The 16336-nt window shown below is 52.0% G+C and overlaps 1 protein-coding gene across 10 annotated transcripts in view; it reads right to left on the bottom strand.

Moving 5' to 3' along the window:
• Tspan18 (tetraspanin 18) overlaps nt 1-12329 on the bottom strand; it is a 132602-nt gene extending 120273 nt beyond the window's left edge. For 9 of the 10 annotated variants that reach the window (XM_038330804.1, XM_038330803.1, XM_038330806.1 and 6 more), the window contains exon 1: nt 12093-12329. The gene's annotated coding sequence lies outside the window, so the exon portion shown is untranslated. The remainder of the gene's footprint in view (nt 1-12092) is intronic. The other variant, XM_038330811.1, reaches the window with a different exon arrangement.
• Nucleotides 12330-16336: the final 4007 nt, after the last annotated feature.

Raw genomic sequence — 16336 nt, 5'->3', positions numbered from 1 at the left:
TCTTCCTGTCTAACTATATGGATAAAAGGAGAAAGATGGGTTCAGAATGTCAGCTACTAAGTAAGAGTGTCTCTGGGTGATGATCAAGGGCCCAAAGAGACACAGGAGAGAGACCTCTCTTAGAAAGATGACAGGGCTCATGAGAATGACCTGAGGAGATGCACCTGCTTGGTTCCTGGCTGAGTTCCTGAGTTCACGAAGCTGAGCAACAAGCCATTTTCATGGCTGTCCATCAAAGAGCATATGCGTGTGCTCCAAGCGTCTAGAACTGAGTTTTTTTAGTTCATAACCCCTTATCTTAGTTACTTTTCTATTCTGCAGCAAAACACCACGACTAAAGCAACGTATGGAAAGAAGAGTTTCTTTGAGGCTTACGGCTCTAGAGGAACTGGAGGCCATGACCAGCATGGCAGGGAGCTTGGCAGCATGCATGCAGGCAGGCAGTGTGCTGGAGCAGCAGCTGAGAGCTCACATCCTGATCCACACACAGGAAGCAGAGCAAGGTGGGAGAGGCACAAGTCTTTTGCAACCTCAAGCCTGCTCCCAGGGACAAATCTACAAGACCATACCTCCTAGTCCTTCCCAGACAGCTCCATCCACTGGGGCCCAACTATTCAAACTGGAGCTATTAGAGCTCTTCTCATACAAACCACCACCCCTACCGCATAATGCTGAGTCAGCTTCCTATTCTAAACATCTGGGCATCTTGACTGCAGGCCACGGTTCCCCATCCTTTGCCAGCATGCTTTGTTTATTTTTTCCACTGGTCCGATTAGCCCCTTTGTGAGCTCACAGGTGCCTCACAGACCCATGAGTACCGTGAAGCGATGCCTAATACAGCACTCCATCTGATGAGAGAAGGGAAGCCTGAACAGGCCGCTGGCTCTGCTCAGGCGAATTGCATTCAGATCACCCAAGCAGACACTTCAACTCCAGCAAGGCACCATTCCAAATCCGGAGCACCACCCAGACCTCTGGGCAAGGAAGACATCCATGGATGATTATCTGTGGGACCTAGTCTAATTCAGACCTTAGGCTACATGGTCACACAACTAGTGACAGATTCCTCAGGCCCTAGGCTGTACCCAGAACCTCCATGGTTCTGTCAATTTGTTTTCTTTTAATATTGCCAGACATCAATAATTGATCTTGGCACTCCTTCCTGTTGTGCCTGGATAAAACAGCCCCATCCACTCATCATTGGTCTCAAGGCAGACCCTACTAATCGATCAGCACTGGCATTTGAGATCCAATACATACACATGTTTGCCAGGGACGATTACAGCATGCTGCTCCTGCTTGTCAGCATTGCTCCCCCAAACCCTGGCTTCTCTCTCAGTAGATCAGCCTTCTGAGCCCAGAAGGGGTTGGCAGAGCAGCAGAAAAAGAACAGAACCTAGCTTGACCCCATCATTCTTCTCTGGTTTGGTATGGTTTCGCTGTTGTTGGTATTTGGTTGGTTCTTGTTCATCCTCCCACCCCCAGGTTTTCACAGATAACAAAAGGTCCAGAGGGGTCTAGCCTTGTCTAACGAGGCTGCACAGAGCTAGAGCTGGACTTATACCACAGTCCTTCTAATCCCCGCTGTGTCTCCATACTCCATGGAGTTTCTCCTGGTCAATTAGGAGCCCCTGGTAAAGTCACAGCCAGGGCTTTTCACTCTACCTAATCACACAGCTCACTTCTTTCCCCGCTAAGCAGTAAACAGCAAGTGTCAGCCCAGGCTGGCTGGTTGGTGATGGGGCTCTCTGAGCAGACAGGGCTAGGCCCAGAGTGGACCCGCCTCCTCCTCCTGCTGATCCTGGGCTTTAAGAAAGAGATTTGCACTGAGCAAGATTGGGAATCCAGCATCGCTGGAAATTGCCCTTTTGCGAGGCGCTAATACACACAAGCCTGAGGAGGGGGCTGTGCAGAGGTGTTTCTGCGCAGCCCAGGAGACCTCTGTTGTCGGGCTTCCTGTCTTTATTAAGCTGTTCAGACAGGCTCACAGCGCGTCTGGCTGCAAATGAAACCCAAGCTATCTCATTTTCTTCCCTCAGCCAGGCCAGACGCTCCTTCTCACATCCTCCCCTCCCCCATTCATGGTAGAGATCAAACAAGGAAAACAAACAAACAAAAAAAACCCAATCCAAACCTCCCCAGCATCAGCAAGTCTGCCTTTCTGAAGCTGATCTGGGCCTTGGAATTGAGTTGCGATGGAGTATCCTCCCTTCAGAGCCGGTGGGTGCTGCCACCCAAAGTCTTCTGACTGGTAGGGTAGAGGGAAGTGCTGGCCTGCGTGACCACCAGCAAAAGAGGCAAGACCCCTAGCCAGGCTATTCCACTAGCCACGCCCCAAGCCTTAGAGGCCCCACAGTGTGCAAACAATAGTCACTGGCAGGTAACTAACAACAGTCTCAAGAGCTGTGGGAGACACTTCAGATCCAACTCTAACACCTTACTGTACAGGCCTGAGTCTGTAGGGCTTCAGACAAACCTCATCTCTCACTCCCCTTTCTGGGCCACCTAGCACACACCACAGCTTCTGCACCTTAGGTCTCCATTCTGCAAAGCAGGAATAGAACCCCATTGTAAGGAGGCTGCTGGGCACCATAGGACACAGTGTGCGGGCCCAGTGGGTCCTTGGTAAGGGTGCTTGCTGTTTCTGTACGAGTGAGTGGGGAAGGACCCGGTGCACTTGACTTTGTCTTACTGACCCTTACCCTACCCCCCGCTTAAACTGAGGCTGTGATAACTCACCCACAGTCACACAGCTAACCAAGATTAGAGTTTGACCCCGACCCATGTGACTGCCAAGCTGGAATCTGCCTCAGTTTCTCACAGTCCCATTGGAACACAGGGGACATTCCAGCAGCTCTCAGGACACTTCCTTCTAGAAGAGCTTCGTAGGAATCCCTTTGTTGCTCCACAGAGATGTATGTGAATACACATACAACTTTGTTCGATGATATTGTTATCACTGTTACTATTTTCCAGAGAGAACCTTTCATCAAGGCCTACACACACACCCTGAAAATAGGTTTGAATACATCTTTACATATGGTTGGGCTACTTGAAACAAAAATTGCCCATTATTTAAATTCTATTACATGGTAACTACTTTCTTAAAAGAATATTTTTATTTGAACTTATTGTGTGGCAATCATCAGTTACTTACATTCTTTAAACCACTTTAAAAAGAAAAGATTGTCAAATGAAAAGTATGTATATATATGTATATATATATATATATGTGTGTGTGTGTGGTGTGTTTGCGTGTGTGTATGTTTATATACATATTCGCTATATATACACATATATCATTCCAGTTATTAAAAAGACACTTGCCCTCTTATTTTTTTTAGTCAACACCCACGAGATCCACAGCTTCTGGCTTTTCTTCCCCTTCTCAGACTCTGAGGTGAACCCAGTTTCTCTGGGGTTAGAAGAGACCCCAAGACTCACCAGAACTCATTTCTCTATGAGAACGAGACATCAGAAGATCGCAGTGGAGCTGGGAGATTGTTCAGTTGGTAATGTGCCTGCTATGCCAGCCTGAGGCCCCGAGTTCAGATCTCCAGTATCCATAAAAGAGCTGAATTATGGCATGAATTTCTACCCTGGGAAAGAGGCAGTAGGATCCACTGAGGCCCACTGGCTGGATAGTCGAGTCAGATTGACGAGCACCAGGTCCAGCCTCTTTTTAGACCCTTGTCAAAAAAACAAGATGGAGATCAACAGAGGAAGACACCCAACATTGACCTCTGGCTTCACTGCACATGTGCACACACAAGCACCTAGATATGCATGTGCATACACCCACATACAAGCAGATACACACACGCTCACACAGAGAGACCCAAGTCTTGGAGGCTCTGGACCTCCAGTCCAGTGCTCTCCGTAACGGTAGGTGGAGGACAGCCATTTGCAGGCTAAGTGTGAACTACAGTCTAACTTCATTCACTTTGTGATGATGCTGTATTCCAAGGCCCACTAGGGTCACCAGGCTCGAAGCTTGGTCTTCTTGATGTAACAAGGCACAAAAGAGAGAAGGTCCCCAAGCTCCAGGAAGCAAGCACCCTTCACCTGGCTGGGTGTGCTTTCTCACTGGATATTAACAGCCACTGTTCACCTTGGCTCGGCACCTGGCTCTCTCAGCAAAAAAACAATAAACAAAACCCTCCGGAAAGAAGCATCAAACAACTCTTCCTGACTATGCCAAGCCCAGGTGTTTGGCTCCCATGAGATAGAAAAGCCAAGATGATGCTTGTGGGGACAACTGTGGGTTGGGCAGATAGCATGGGAAGGCTAGGGAAAGCCAGGAAACCATGAGAGGCAGAAGTCCCACAGGCTGGCTATCTACTGAGGTGTATGTGATGGTTCAGTCCCTTTTCAGGCAAAGAATGACTGTGGCCACGCATGCAGCTGACCGAATCCATCACAAATCTGTGTCTCTACCTCAGGCAAGTGAGCTGTGCTTCCAACGCATTCCCGTGCCAACCCTGCCTGTGGTGCAGCAAGGCTTTGCTGGAAGGTACTGCTTCCCTCGAGGGCTCACCAGTCAGCAGGCTGGAAGTGCACAGAAGCCGGAGTCTCTGGGAGCATCATTTTGTGTGACAATGAAATTGGTGATCAACCAGCGAGCTTCCCCTGCCAGGTAGAATGATTGATGTGCTTTATATAGTGGCTCAGAGTCCTCAAAGGTCTGGGCTCCAGTCATCCACAGAGGGGAACTCCTTTCTTTCTCATGCATAAAGGATTGGCCCTCAAATCCTTGCTCACAGGATCTGTTGTTGGAATCACCCTACTAAAGCAAGGCAGGCTGATACAGGGTGTGTGAGTGAATGCCAAGAGCAGAACAGTGTGTGGGAAGTCACTACAAGTTAGGGGATTGGGTAAAGGACAAATATCAGTCATGGCTGCCAGGCTAGCTAGGGACTTGAACACAACCAGGTGGTTGTGTTTAGACATGCCTGTCCCTAACCCCTGTGACAAGTCGCCTCCTCTGATTTTTGTATCTGGGAGGGATCTGGATGTTTGAGCCCTCCAGACCCCTGGGTTGGAGCCCCTGAGAGACGATCCTTCTTCTGCTCTTTGCATCAAACCCTCAGGCATTGCATGTGGGGTCCACAGGGCCATTCTGTGTGAGTGGAGCCAACAAGTCAGCCTTGTCCCCATCATTCCATCGGGCGTCTGTTAAACCTGCTGGGTTTAGCCACAGGCAGCGCCTGCTCCGCCAGCAGGGTCCCTGAATGGCAGGAAGCAGGTGGCCCAGCCTGCTCCCCAGGAGGCTGCACACTCTTGGCCAGCCTGAAAGCAATCTGTCCCAGCAGTAGAGATGGCCATGTGGGGGCAGGGTGAGTGGCAGGGAGCCATTCCCAGCAGTATCTCTGGGCCCAGAACATATGAAAGTGGTAGCTAACTCCAATTTATCTCCCCACTCCAAACTGAAGTTCTGTTAGTTCATCAAGAGAGCCCAAGCCGGGCGGTGGTGGCGCACGCCTTTAATCCCAGCACTCGGGAGGCAGAGGCAGGCGGATCTCTGAGTTCAAGGCCAGCCTGGTCTACAAGAGCTAGTTCCAGGACAGGCTCTAGAAACTTCAGGGAAACCCTGTCTCGAAAAAACCAAAAAAAAAAAAAAAAAAAAAAAAAAAAAAAAAAAAAAAAAAGGAGAGCCCAGTCCTGAGATCATGGGGGGAACGGTTGGCAGGAGCTGGAACCTTTCACCATTTAGCCAGTGTCTGTCCCTGTGCTGGGCGCCTGTCCCTGTGCCGGGCGCCTGTCCCTGTGCCGGGCGCCTGTCCCTGTACTGGGCGCCTGTCTCTCTGCTGGGCGCCTGTCCCCTTGCTGGGCGCCTGTCCCCGTGCTGGGCGTCTGTCCCCGTGCTGGGCGTCTGTCCCCTTGCTGGGCGCCTGTCCCCGTGCTGGGTGCCTGTCCCTCTGCTGGGTGCCTGTCCCTCTGCTGGGTGCCTGTCTCTGTGTTGGGCGCCTGTCCCCGTGCTGGGTGCCTGTCCCTCTGCTGGGCGCCTGTCCCTCTGCTGGGCGCCTGTCCCCGTGCTGGGCGCCTGTCCCCGTGCTGGGCGCCTGTCCCCGTGCTGGGCGCCTGTCCCCGTGCTGGGTGCCTGTCCCTGTGCTGGGTGCCTGTCCCTCTGCTGGGTGCCTGTCCCCGTGCTGGGTGCCTGTCCCTCTGCTGGGCGCCTGTCCCTGTGCTGGGCGCCTGTCCCTGTACTGGGCGCCTGTCTCTCTGCTGGGCGCCTGTCCCCGTGCTGGGCGCCTGTCCCCGTGCTGGGCGCCTGTCCCCGTGCTGGGCGCCTGTCCCCGTGCTGGGCGCCTGTCCCCGTGCTGGGTGCCTGTCCCTCTGCTGGGTGCCTGTCTCTGTGTTGGGCAGTACTTGGCAGTTCTGCTGGAGCTGCCCCCTTCTCTCTTACTCACACTTTAGTGCATACTGTGTACCTAAAACAAGATGCCTGGCTTTCTCCTCAACTTCCAGACGAGTTCAGCACCCTTGCTTCCCTAACTTCCCACTCCCACCAACCTGAATATAATAGAGTCACCCTATGATGGGATGGAAAGACATAGGAACAGAATTACCTACTAGAAGAACTTGGAGAAGGTTCTGGAAAGTTCTCAAAGTAATAAGTTTCAGCAAGTCAAAGGAGGCCATAGAGTACTGAGTGGAAAGTCACAGCTGAGTGTGTTTGTCACGTGCCCCTTGTCAGCTCCTTTGGCCCCACCGCCCTGCAGTGTGTCCCAGGCCCAATACGAACACCTGGAAATAAGGTCCCCATGCGCAGACTGTGTGCAATCAGGGTCAGTTAAGGATAAGTCTGTCTGAAGGGCTGGTGACCCAGTCATCCCAAGGAGCCTTGAATGTTCATCTCAGCACTCAGCTGCTAATGCCAATGCCAAGCTGGAGTTTCTTTGTGGTCTCAGCTTCCCTTGCAGCTGGGTAGGACTGGGTGACAGATCTGGCCAATGTACCAACTCCTGCTGAAGCATGGAGTGCCTGCTGGCATTCCCACCATCCTCTTCTCCTTCAACAGTGACATCAGTGCCACTTACATGGTTCAGAGCAGCCATATACATACCAGGGTCACCCTCCCAAGCACCCCAAAAAGCAGAAGCAGAGGCCAAGCAGGAGAGCAAGCAGGGAGATCAAAGTGCTCAGGCATGGAGGTTTGGTGTCATATGCTGCAGCAGTTAATGTCCACTTAACAGAACACAAATGCCATCATTCTCATTCTCAGAGATAAGGAATTAGAGGCCACAGCACAGCAAGACAATTGCAGATCCAGGCCAGAACACACCTCTTCCTTTACAGCCCTTTCTTGCTTCCTAAGATTGTTCTAATCTGTGAGCAACCATGTCCCTAACCTTTTAACCCACCTGTCTCCAAGGTGCCTAAGTGATAAGTGTAAGATGAAAGGAAGGGTTCTCAGAAGGAGCCCTGAGCAAGAATGGTCAAAAGCATATGTATGTGGGGGGTGGGGTGGAGGTGGGGAGATGTGTGGAGTATGTGTGTGTGTATGGGGGGGGTGTTGAGGGTGGCCCAACTTCAAAGGTACCCACTGGGGCTCTGGGGGTCACAGGAAGGATAACCACACAATGGCTGAACACACAGGATGAAGAGCCAAAATGAGCTAATCTCAAACCCCAGCCCCACCGCTGACTCCATGTTTTTCAGAGCCTCGTTCTCCTGCCTATGAAAGGGAAACAATAGTTAAAACCCTGTAAAGGAGATGAAGCCGGAGCATGGTCTGGCCCGGACTCATAGGAACAGCCTCGGTGTCTGTACCATGCAGATGTCACTGTCAAGATCACTTAGAGCAACAGCCTTCCTGGGGAAGAGACATAGGTGCAGCCTGGACTGTCCCCTCCCAAGCAGCCCGAGGAAGCTTCCCCAGTCAAGACAGGAGACATATCCCCACTCTGCAGACCTCAGACCTCAAACCTGGCCCAGCCCACATCCAGAGAGGGAACCAGGCCCGCTGGGGAAAATATAACCCACAGAGTCCAAGAGAATTTATCTGAAGGTCCAAAGTGTTTTAGAAGAAGAGCCTGTGACTGGGTGATGTTGGAAGCTGTTGGTCAGTTTCTCATCAGCTCAGGTGGTCTCGGTACCCAGTTAGGAGAAGAAGCAGAATGGAGCAGGGAAGTGGCTGAAGGACTAGACATCACACTGGCTATCCTGCAACAGGGACAGGGCTACTATGAAAATAACTACCAAGAAATGCATTGCCCCAGTAAGGTAAGAAAGGAAGAAAGCAGCTGACTACCGACCTACTCCCATTGTCTCCTATCCCTAAACTACAATGGGAAGATAAGAGTGTTTGCTGTGTGCTAGCTACAGTGCTAACTATTTTACTAGGACCATCGCACCGAGGGCCCACTACAGTCTGATGGTGTGGGATACTGCTAATCCCATTTTATAGAAATGGAAGACACCAGAAGTTAAGTGACCTAAAGTCACATAATTGACAGGCAGGGTAGACAGTGTTTAAACGAAGGTACTTTAATCATCACAGCGTGATCTTTCTAAGCAAATAGAGAACCTGGGGCTCAGACAGGGCAGTGACTTGCCTAGGCCACACAGTCTAATCCATGATAGACCAAGCCTCCTCATTCCTGGTTCTCTGGGTTGTCTACTCTACCACGACTAATCTCCTGATGTACACATGCACCTACCATTCGTGAGCCCATTTCTGCTTATGCCCAACCCAGAAGTCTAAGCTAGAGAGAATGGAATAATCTGGGCCCCACTGAAAGCCTGGGAGTGTCAGCTGCAGACCTGGTCTCACCATCTTTGTAAAAAAAAAAAAAAAAAAAAACAAAACAAACAAAAAAACCACTGTGATCGGCCCCACCCCATCAGATGGAACACTTGCCAGCCTACGGGGCAAGAGGAGCCCAAGCTGGTGTGTTTGCCTGAGAGTATTGGGTTCTGAGCTCTCTCTGTGGGGGTCCCAGCTGAACGTAGACAAATGTTCCTGATTTCCCCTCTCAGTGGCTGATGAAATGGGCCAGAAGAGCAGCCCTCTGGAAAGGGAGGGGCTGCTAAAACGTGTTGTCCAGTCTCAGGCCCTGGCTTTTCACAAGGAAACAGGGACTGGACAGGCACCAAGAGGAAGAAACCGGCACTGGCTGTTGTGACCCTCTTAACAGGGATGGGTCACACCATTACCCTCTCTCTGCCCCCAAACACCAATGTGTGGCATTGGTCCACCCAAGCTGAATGACTATCCCTGAGTGTGAGCCGCTGGGTTCTAGTACCAGAGGGCAGCAAGAGGAGACAAAATAGCCTGGAGAACCCCTGAAGAACTAAGGGCAGCATCCAGATGACCAAGAGACTTCCCTGGATTTAAGTCACAAGGCCCCTCCATCTCTGCAGCTGCTTACAGACAGGGAAGCAGGGTCACAGGGGAAGGGCCTCTTCCAAGGCCTCATTGATAAATGGACTGGCTGGATTTCAAATCTGCTCTTCCCCTCTACCAGCCCTTCCCACAAATCCCCCTAATCCCTTAACTCCAAACCCAAACAACCCCAAACCCAGAGCACTGAGACATCATTTAGTAAGCGCGAAGCTATTTTCAGGTTGGTGTGGCCATTATTAAAAGGTGGGGAGTCCTTTCTGGATTCATACCAAGATGTCCTATGTGTAGTCCAGAGGTCCACTTCTACAACGCTTCCTGGAGCTTCAACGACTGATGGGCATTTTGGACTTGAGGACAAAGAAGACAAAGAAATAGGCCCAGGTTTGGATTACTCTTAAGTCAGAGACTGGGGAATCTACCTGGAGTCCACAACACAGAAGCAGAGACAGGAGTAGCCCTAGAGGGTGGAGAGTCTGTGCTCTCTTCAGTGTGCAAGTTGGGGTGAGAAACAAGCAGAGAGACAGCACTCAGAATCGGCAGGCCTTATGGTGGGGGACAGGCTAATCCCCAGGTTCCAAGGGTGAGACTGTCCTACCAGGCTACCAGCACACACACAGGCACACCACACACACACAGGCACACCACATACACACACACACACACATCCACACACACACACAGGCACACCACACACATGCACACACAACACAGACACACCACACACATGCACACACAACACAGGCACACCACACACAGGCACACAGGCACACCACACACACGCACACACACACAGGCACACCACACACACGCACAGGCACACCACACACACACCACACACACACACAGGCACACACACACAGGCACACCACACACACACACACACACACCACACACACACACACACACACAGGCACACCACACACACACACACGCACACACACACACACAGGCACACCACACACACAGCAAACCAAACACTTCTTTTGTTTTCTGACCCCTGGAATGCCTTAAAGACGAACCCAGAGACAAGGGCTTCCCCACTTTCCTTTGCCTTGCCTCAGATCTGGGATCCCACACTGACTGAAGGGCGTTAGCTATGCCTTTCCACACAGAATCCAGTTGAGGTCTGCTTCTTCTAACAGAAACATCCCACACTTGCATCCAATAAACACACGTGGTTTCTACCCACGCTGCAGGCAGGACCCCATCTGTCTCCTGGGGACTCAGGAGCCACCCCATTTCCTTCACCTTTGCAGGAGTGTGGGGAGGCAGCTGGGATGGTGAGCACAAATTCCTAGCAAGGACACATGAAAACTTTCCAGTCACTCTGAAGTCACCATCGCTAGTGAGATCATTTATACTCTCTTGGGGCGCAGAGAGGAGAGATGAGTTTAGAGATAAAGACAAGGCACCAGTCACCCCCAGAGTTCCATCGATATGAACAGCTCTTCACACAACAAAGATGACACTTTTTCCACGACTCCGGATGTCAGCATGTCCCTTCCCACAGGCATCCCGTCTGAGAGTAAGGGATGGAAGGTGAATTTTCACAGGTGCTTGGGATGTGATCAGATAGATGTGTGTGGGACCCAGGTGATGGGGTGCTCTTTGGATGGCTGGGGAGTGTAATCCTTCTAATGGTACTACAGAAATTCCTAAGGAACCCCACCACCCACCCAATGTACCTGTGCCCAGAAAGAGGAGGAGTCCTGCCCACCACACCCAGAGATCTGCCAGGACCAGGACAAAAAGAGCCATTTTTATAAAAAGTGTTGGGTTTCAGTAACTTCAAGTATATCTCAACCAAGGTTCTATCCCATTGTCTCCATGCAAACTCACTGTCCACTTAAAGTTTCTTTTGTTACTGTTTTTCTAGATGTAAATTATTCACTCATCCTTGCCTACAGTCCATGAAAAATCACCTCATGACACTGATCCATCCGGTCATCACCGAGGAACCCCAGTCTCATAGTGGGGACGTCAGCCCGACTGGGGCAAGGTGGGGCGCTCCCCCAGACAGACCCCACTCAGCGCAGTGGTGCATCTGCGGAGCTGCAGTCTGTGAAGATCCTGGTCTGGTCTGGGAAGCACCGGGCAAAGCAAGTGCGCCCCCTGGCGAGGCAATTCTCCCAGCACAAGCAGGACCCCGATCCCGCGCGCGCCCACCGCGGCCAGCCACGCTGGGAACCCGCGGCCACCACACCCCACATCCGGCCGCGCGACCCTCCCGGTAGTCTCCACATCCACGGAACTGCACACCTTTCCGCGCAGGGAATGACAGCTCGAGTGTGGAAACAAATTCAAGAGCGCTCTCCTGGCCAGCCACCAGGGTCCCACGAAGGCGACGCGCCCTCTGTACCCCACCATGGCCGGCGATTCGCCGCACCCAAGCCCTGTTCCGGGTCTCCCGTCGCGACCTGTGGACGCTCAGGGTCACCTGGATGCATCCCTTTCCTCCCAGTATATCCCCGACCAACACCTGGGAGTCCCACCTGCCGCCTTGTTGTTGCCTGAGCCCCCGGGATCTATGGGCGCTGCACCTGACCTGGGCAAAGTCCGAGACCCGGGGCGTGCTCGGGGTCACACGAGGAGGCGCTATCCCCTCCCCCAGGGGAGTCGCAGTAGAACTTGGTGACCGCTTCCCCGAGCGTCCTGGGACCCAAATTGGTTCTAGATCTCCCCTGGGGCGCGCAGTGTCCACCTGCGCCAGTATGCACAGAGAAGCGCAGTGGTCGAGTCCTACCTGGCAGAGGCCCGGACGCGGGGGAAAGTTTCCCCGGGCGCAGAGTGCGCTAGCAACTTGCGGGGCGCCGGCAATCCTGCACGGTGGCGTTGGGCTAGGCGTCAAGGCGACGAGAAGCGGCGACGCCCGTTGGGGGCCGGGGCCGGGAGGCCTGGCGCAGCTGGGCTTCGGGATAGCCTGGCGCGGCGTCCGCCTGCAGCTAGCAGCCCCTGAGACGCCGGCGGCAGCTGCAGCCGCTCGCCCGCCACCGCCGCCGGCCACACCTCCCACCACCCTCCGGCCCGCCCTCCCTCTCCCTCCGCCCTAGCCTCCGCCCCTCGGCCTCCTGTCGCCACTACTGCCGCCACAGTGCTGGCGCGCCTCTAGGCTAACCTGGCTCTTGCCTCCCCACAGCTGCTCTGCTCTCTCACCCGGTGCTAGTGGTGCTACCGTTTGGTCTCTGGAGTCGTGATTTCCTGATGGACCCTGCGCAGCCTCCTTCCCATACTTGTGTGGTGTTTGAATTTAGGAGATTGCTCGAGGAGGACAAGGGTGGCAGGCCAAACAGGTGCATTTATTCCTGAGGAGCTTTCCTGATGTTACCACAACCCTTGGGTGTGACTGCAGGGTTGAAGTGTGGAATTCTCCATTGCGACGTAGCCCCTTGCTTTCCCACTCACTGCCAGGGAAATACCTAGTGAGCCTGTCCAGCAAGTTTCATCGCTGGTGACTGCCTCTGGCCGGGTGAGCCTTCCTAACTCCATCTGCTGTAAACCAAGGCATTGCTGAGACCAGACCTGAGGCTCTCTTTCCCGCCTTGCACAGGGTTTCACTGAGACAGCTAATCTATGCCACACCGGGGCCTATACAAAATTCACAAGACTGCATTTACGAACCACAACCTAACAGAAACTGTCACAAGACTCAGATTACAGTGCCTGTTCCCTCCCTGGCATTATCAGTGCCCCAGCTTTGACACACTTCCACACTGAACAGTACTGTCTCTCTTTCTCTCTCTCTCTCTCTCTCTCTCTCTCTCTCTCTCTCTCTCTCTCTCTCTCTCTCTCTCACACACACACACACACACACACACACGGGGGGGGGAGAGAGAGAGAGAGAGAGAGAGAGAGAGAGAGAGAGAGAGAGAAACAGAGGAGTTAAATTGCAGTCTGAAGGAGACCTCTTGGCCCACTGATGTCAGGACAGACGTTCTTGCCTTGGATGTTGAAGTTGGTGAGGTTAGGATGCAAGACTGAGTTTTGAAGGGAAGACAGAAAGACTTGGCCTTTCTGGGCCAGCAGTCCAAAAGGTAAGATGTCTGAGGTCTCAGGGTTAGCCCTTTGAATCGTTTCACAGAGTCGGGAGAGAGGCCAAGGACGGATAGCTAGAGAGGCACGCAGCTTCGAGACCAGGTCTGGACTCTGCTTTTCAGTGGGCCCACATGGCTATGGAATTCTGTCACCTCTCCAGTTTCCTGAACAGCCTCAAGGGGAGGCTGTGCCCTCTAACTGAGAACCCCCCACAGGTCCTTAACTCGAGGTTGTTGCTGTAAAGAATGACTGGCATGGGCCTCCTGGGACCACCGAAACTCAGTGAGAATCAAACCTCGAATGGGGGTCCAGGCCTGACAAGATGGGGAGGCTTTTGAAGATTTAGCTCTGTAACAGCAGGCAGAGTGGTGTAGGGAAAGATAGCACAGGCTGGGCACCAATAAGATGGCTCGTGGGTTAAAAGCACCACTAGGCCTGACAACCTGACTTCCACCCTCAGAAGCAACAGCTCACACCCAGCTGGGACACGGATTCTAGCTCCAGGCCTCAGTCTCCTGCCTCCTTCAGAACATGGGCCTGGCTGGGCCCCAGCCTGAGGGTTGCCTGCTTAACGGCTTTCTTTACATCAGCACTTATTTTATATTTTGTTTTACTTAAACAAGTTTGTTTTTTTAAACAGTGATATGTCCTACCACAGCCATAAATGGAAAAGCAGTGCCAGGCTGCTATAAATAGGTTATCATAAAAACAAACACAGTGTGAATAAAACGGTGTCATTAAACTGCAACAATGGATCTTCAGCCACAATAAAAGAAAGTGTAACCAGATCCCACTGGCTCTTTCGCCTGAGAAAGGCTGATCACTCCTAGGCTTATTCCCTCTTGAAGATCATTGAGGATCAGAAAGGATCTATAAACGTGTTAGCAATCAACTTGGGACACCCCGGCATCAGGAAATGTGATACCTATATACCTATAAGGAGCAAAAATACTCCTTTCTCCCACAAAATAGGGACCCCTGAAAGTTTAGTTCCAGGAGACTCTGGGAGACTAGTCTCCTGAGCACAAAGCCATTTCCATCTTAATGCTTCCACGCGTAAAGTTGAGCAAACTACCTGTGGGATCCCTTTAACTGTTCTATCAAAAGAGCAAGAAAATTCCCTAAATTGTAGCTTCTCTGGGGTTTCCAGGTAGGCAAGGGAATTTTCCAAGGAGGTGGAGTGGGGAGGTAAAAGAGGGAGCCCAGGGATGAAGTGGAAGGGACAGTCAGCCTTGACCAAGCAGAGTGCAGGTTAGCACAGGCTGAGGAACAGCCTGGCTCAACAAACCTTGTGGAGAATTCATCGTAATATGGCAATGCTGAGAAAGCTTGGTAGGTTGGAGAGATGGGGAGTCCTGGTGATCACCTGGGCCTCCTGACTCCAAGGCCAGGATCTCTTGACTCCCAGATTTAGGGAGGGATGTGGTATTTAATATTTTCAATTTGACAGAAACTATAATCATCTAGGTCTTAGGTTCTAGGAGGTGAATCTCTGACTTTGTCTATAAGGGCGTTACTACATTAGGTTAATTGAAGTGGGGAGGTCTGACTTAAACGTGGGCAGCCCCATTCCACGGGCTGGGGTCCCAGACTGGAGAGAGAAAGAGAAGAAAGGGAGCTGAGCACCAGCTCGCATCTCTGCTTCCTGACAGTGGATGACCATGGCCAGATGCCACACCTTCCCCACTGTGTCTTCCTCATGACGGTCCGCCCTTCAAACTGTGAGCCAAAACGAAACTGCTTCCTTCAGCTGTGGCTGTCATAGCAACAGGAGAGTGATACAGGAAGTGTGGGGGAAATGGATTTTGAAAACACTCACCTCTCTCCCAAAAAGTTCTTCAAGGTTCTTTTCTCTAACACCCATTAGAAGAAGAAGACCAAAATATCTCATTGGCTTTAAAGTCTCAGGTCTGTCCGAATCAGCTTGGGCTGGACAACTCAGGTGCTGAGGCTCAGGTGTCCCCTGGACACGGGACACCTGGAGCAAGCTTCTGCAGTGACTCCTGCACAAAGAGTCCTGAACCAGAAGCCAGCAGCCTGCAGCCTGGAATTCTGCCCACACCAGTCCTCAGGGTTCCCAACTAGACATGAGCATGGGCTCTGATTGGGCTGTCGGGCCCAGCTCCAATACCCTGAGAATCATGAAAAATGGCAGGAACATCACCTCCTTGTTCCAGTTCAATTAGGTCCCTTCGTCATTGGCTCTGTGCCATGGAAATCCATTTGAGATTTAAAAGAGCATGTGTCCTTTACAAAGAAATAGTTAGAACGCCAGTGACTCTAGCTCATTACATTATGGCCAGAAGACAGTGAACTTCTTACTGGGGAATGCTGCCTTGGGTCTACAGCACTCTCAGTGTAGGTTGCCTCAGACATAAAGAACCCCAACTGTGCTGCCTAGAACTAGCTGCTTAAAGGCTCTGCTCTCTCTCTCTCTCTCTCTCTCTCTCTCTCTCTCTTTGTGTGTGTGTGTGTGTGTGTGCGCGTGTGTGCGCGCGTGCGTGTGTGTGTTTGTGTGTGTGTGTGTGAGAGAGAGAGAGAGAGAGAGAGAGAGAGAGAGACAGACAGACAGACAGACACGGGGCACACATGCCCCAGCACACATATGGCTGTCACAGGACTGCCTTGTGAAGTCAGTTCTCTCCTACCTTTATATGGTTCCAGGGACTGAACTCCAGCGGGCAGACTTCCTTCACTAGCAGTTTACTCTTGCCAGTCCAAGCCACCCGATCTTCCTAAAGACACGGAGGTGACCACCCTCCTGTCATTGACGGTGGTGAGATTCTCAGGGAAATTTCCAGCACGTGGTGCACACCAGGTAAAAATGAGCCTGGAGGACGCCTCACCCCCACCCTCAGGGGGCTGACCTTCCGGTCTAATCCAGCCTTCTCAAGGCAGTCTACACTTGAAATTTTTAATCATTTTGGCCTTTATTTTTTTCTGAATTGTCTCCTT

Source organism: Arvicola amphibius, chromosome 5 (genome assembly GCF_903992535.2).
Source record: "Arvicola amphibius chromosome 5, mArvAmp1.2, whole genome shotgun sequence".
Lineage (NCBI taxonomy): Eukaryota > Metazoa > Chordata > Mammalia > Rodentia > Cricetidae > Arvicola > Arvicola amphibius.
Note: the sequence above shows the minus strand (reverse complement) of the source record. Positions and strands in the feature narration are given on the sequence as shown.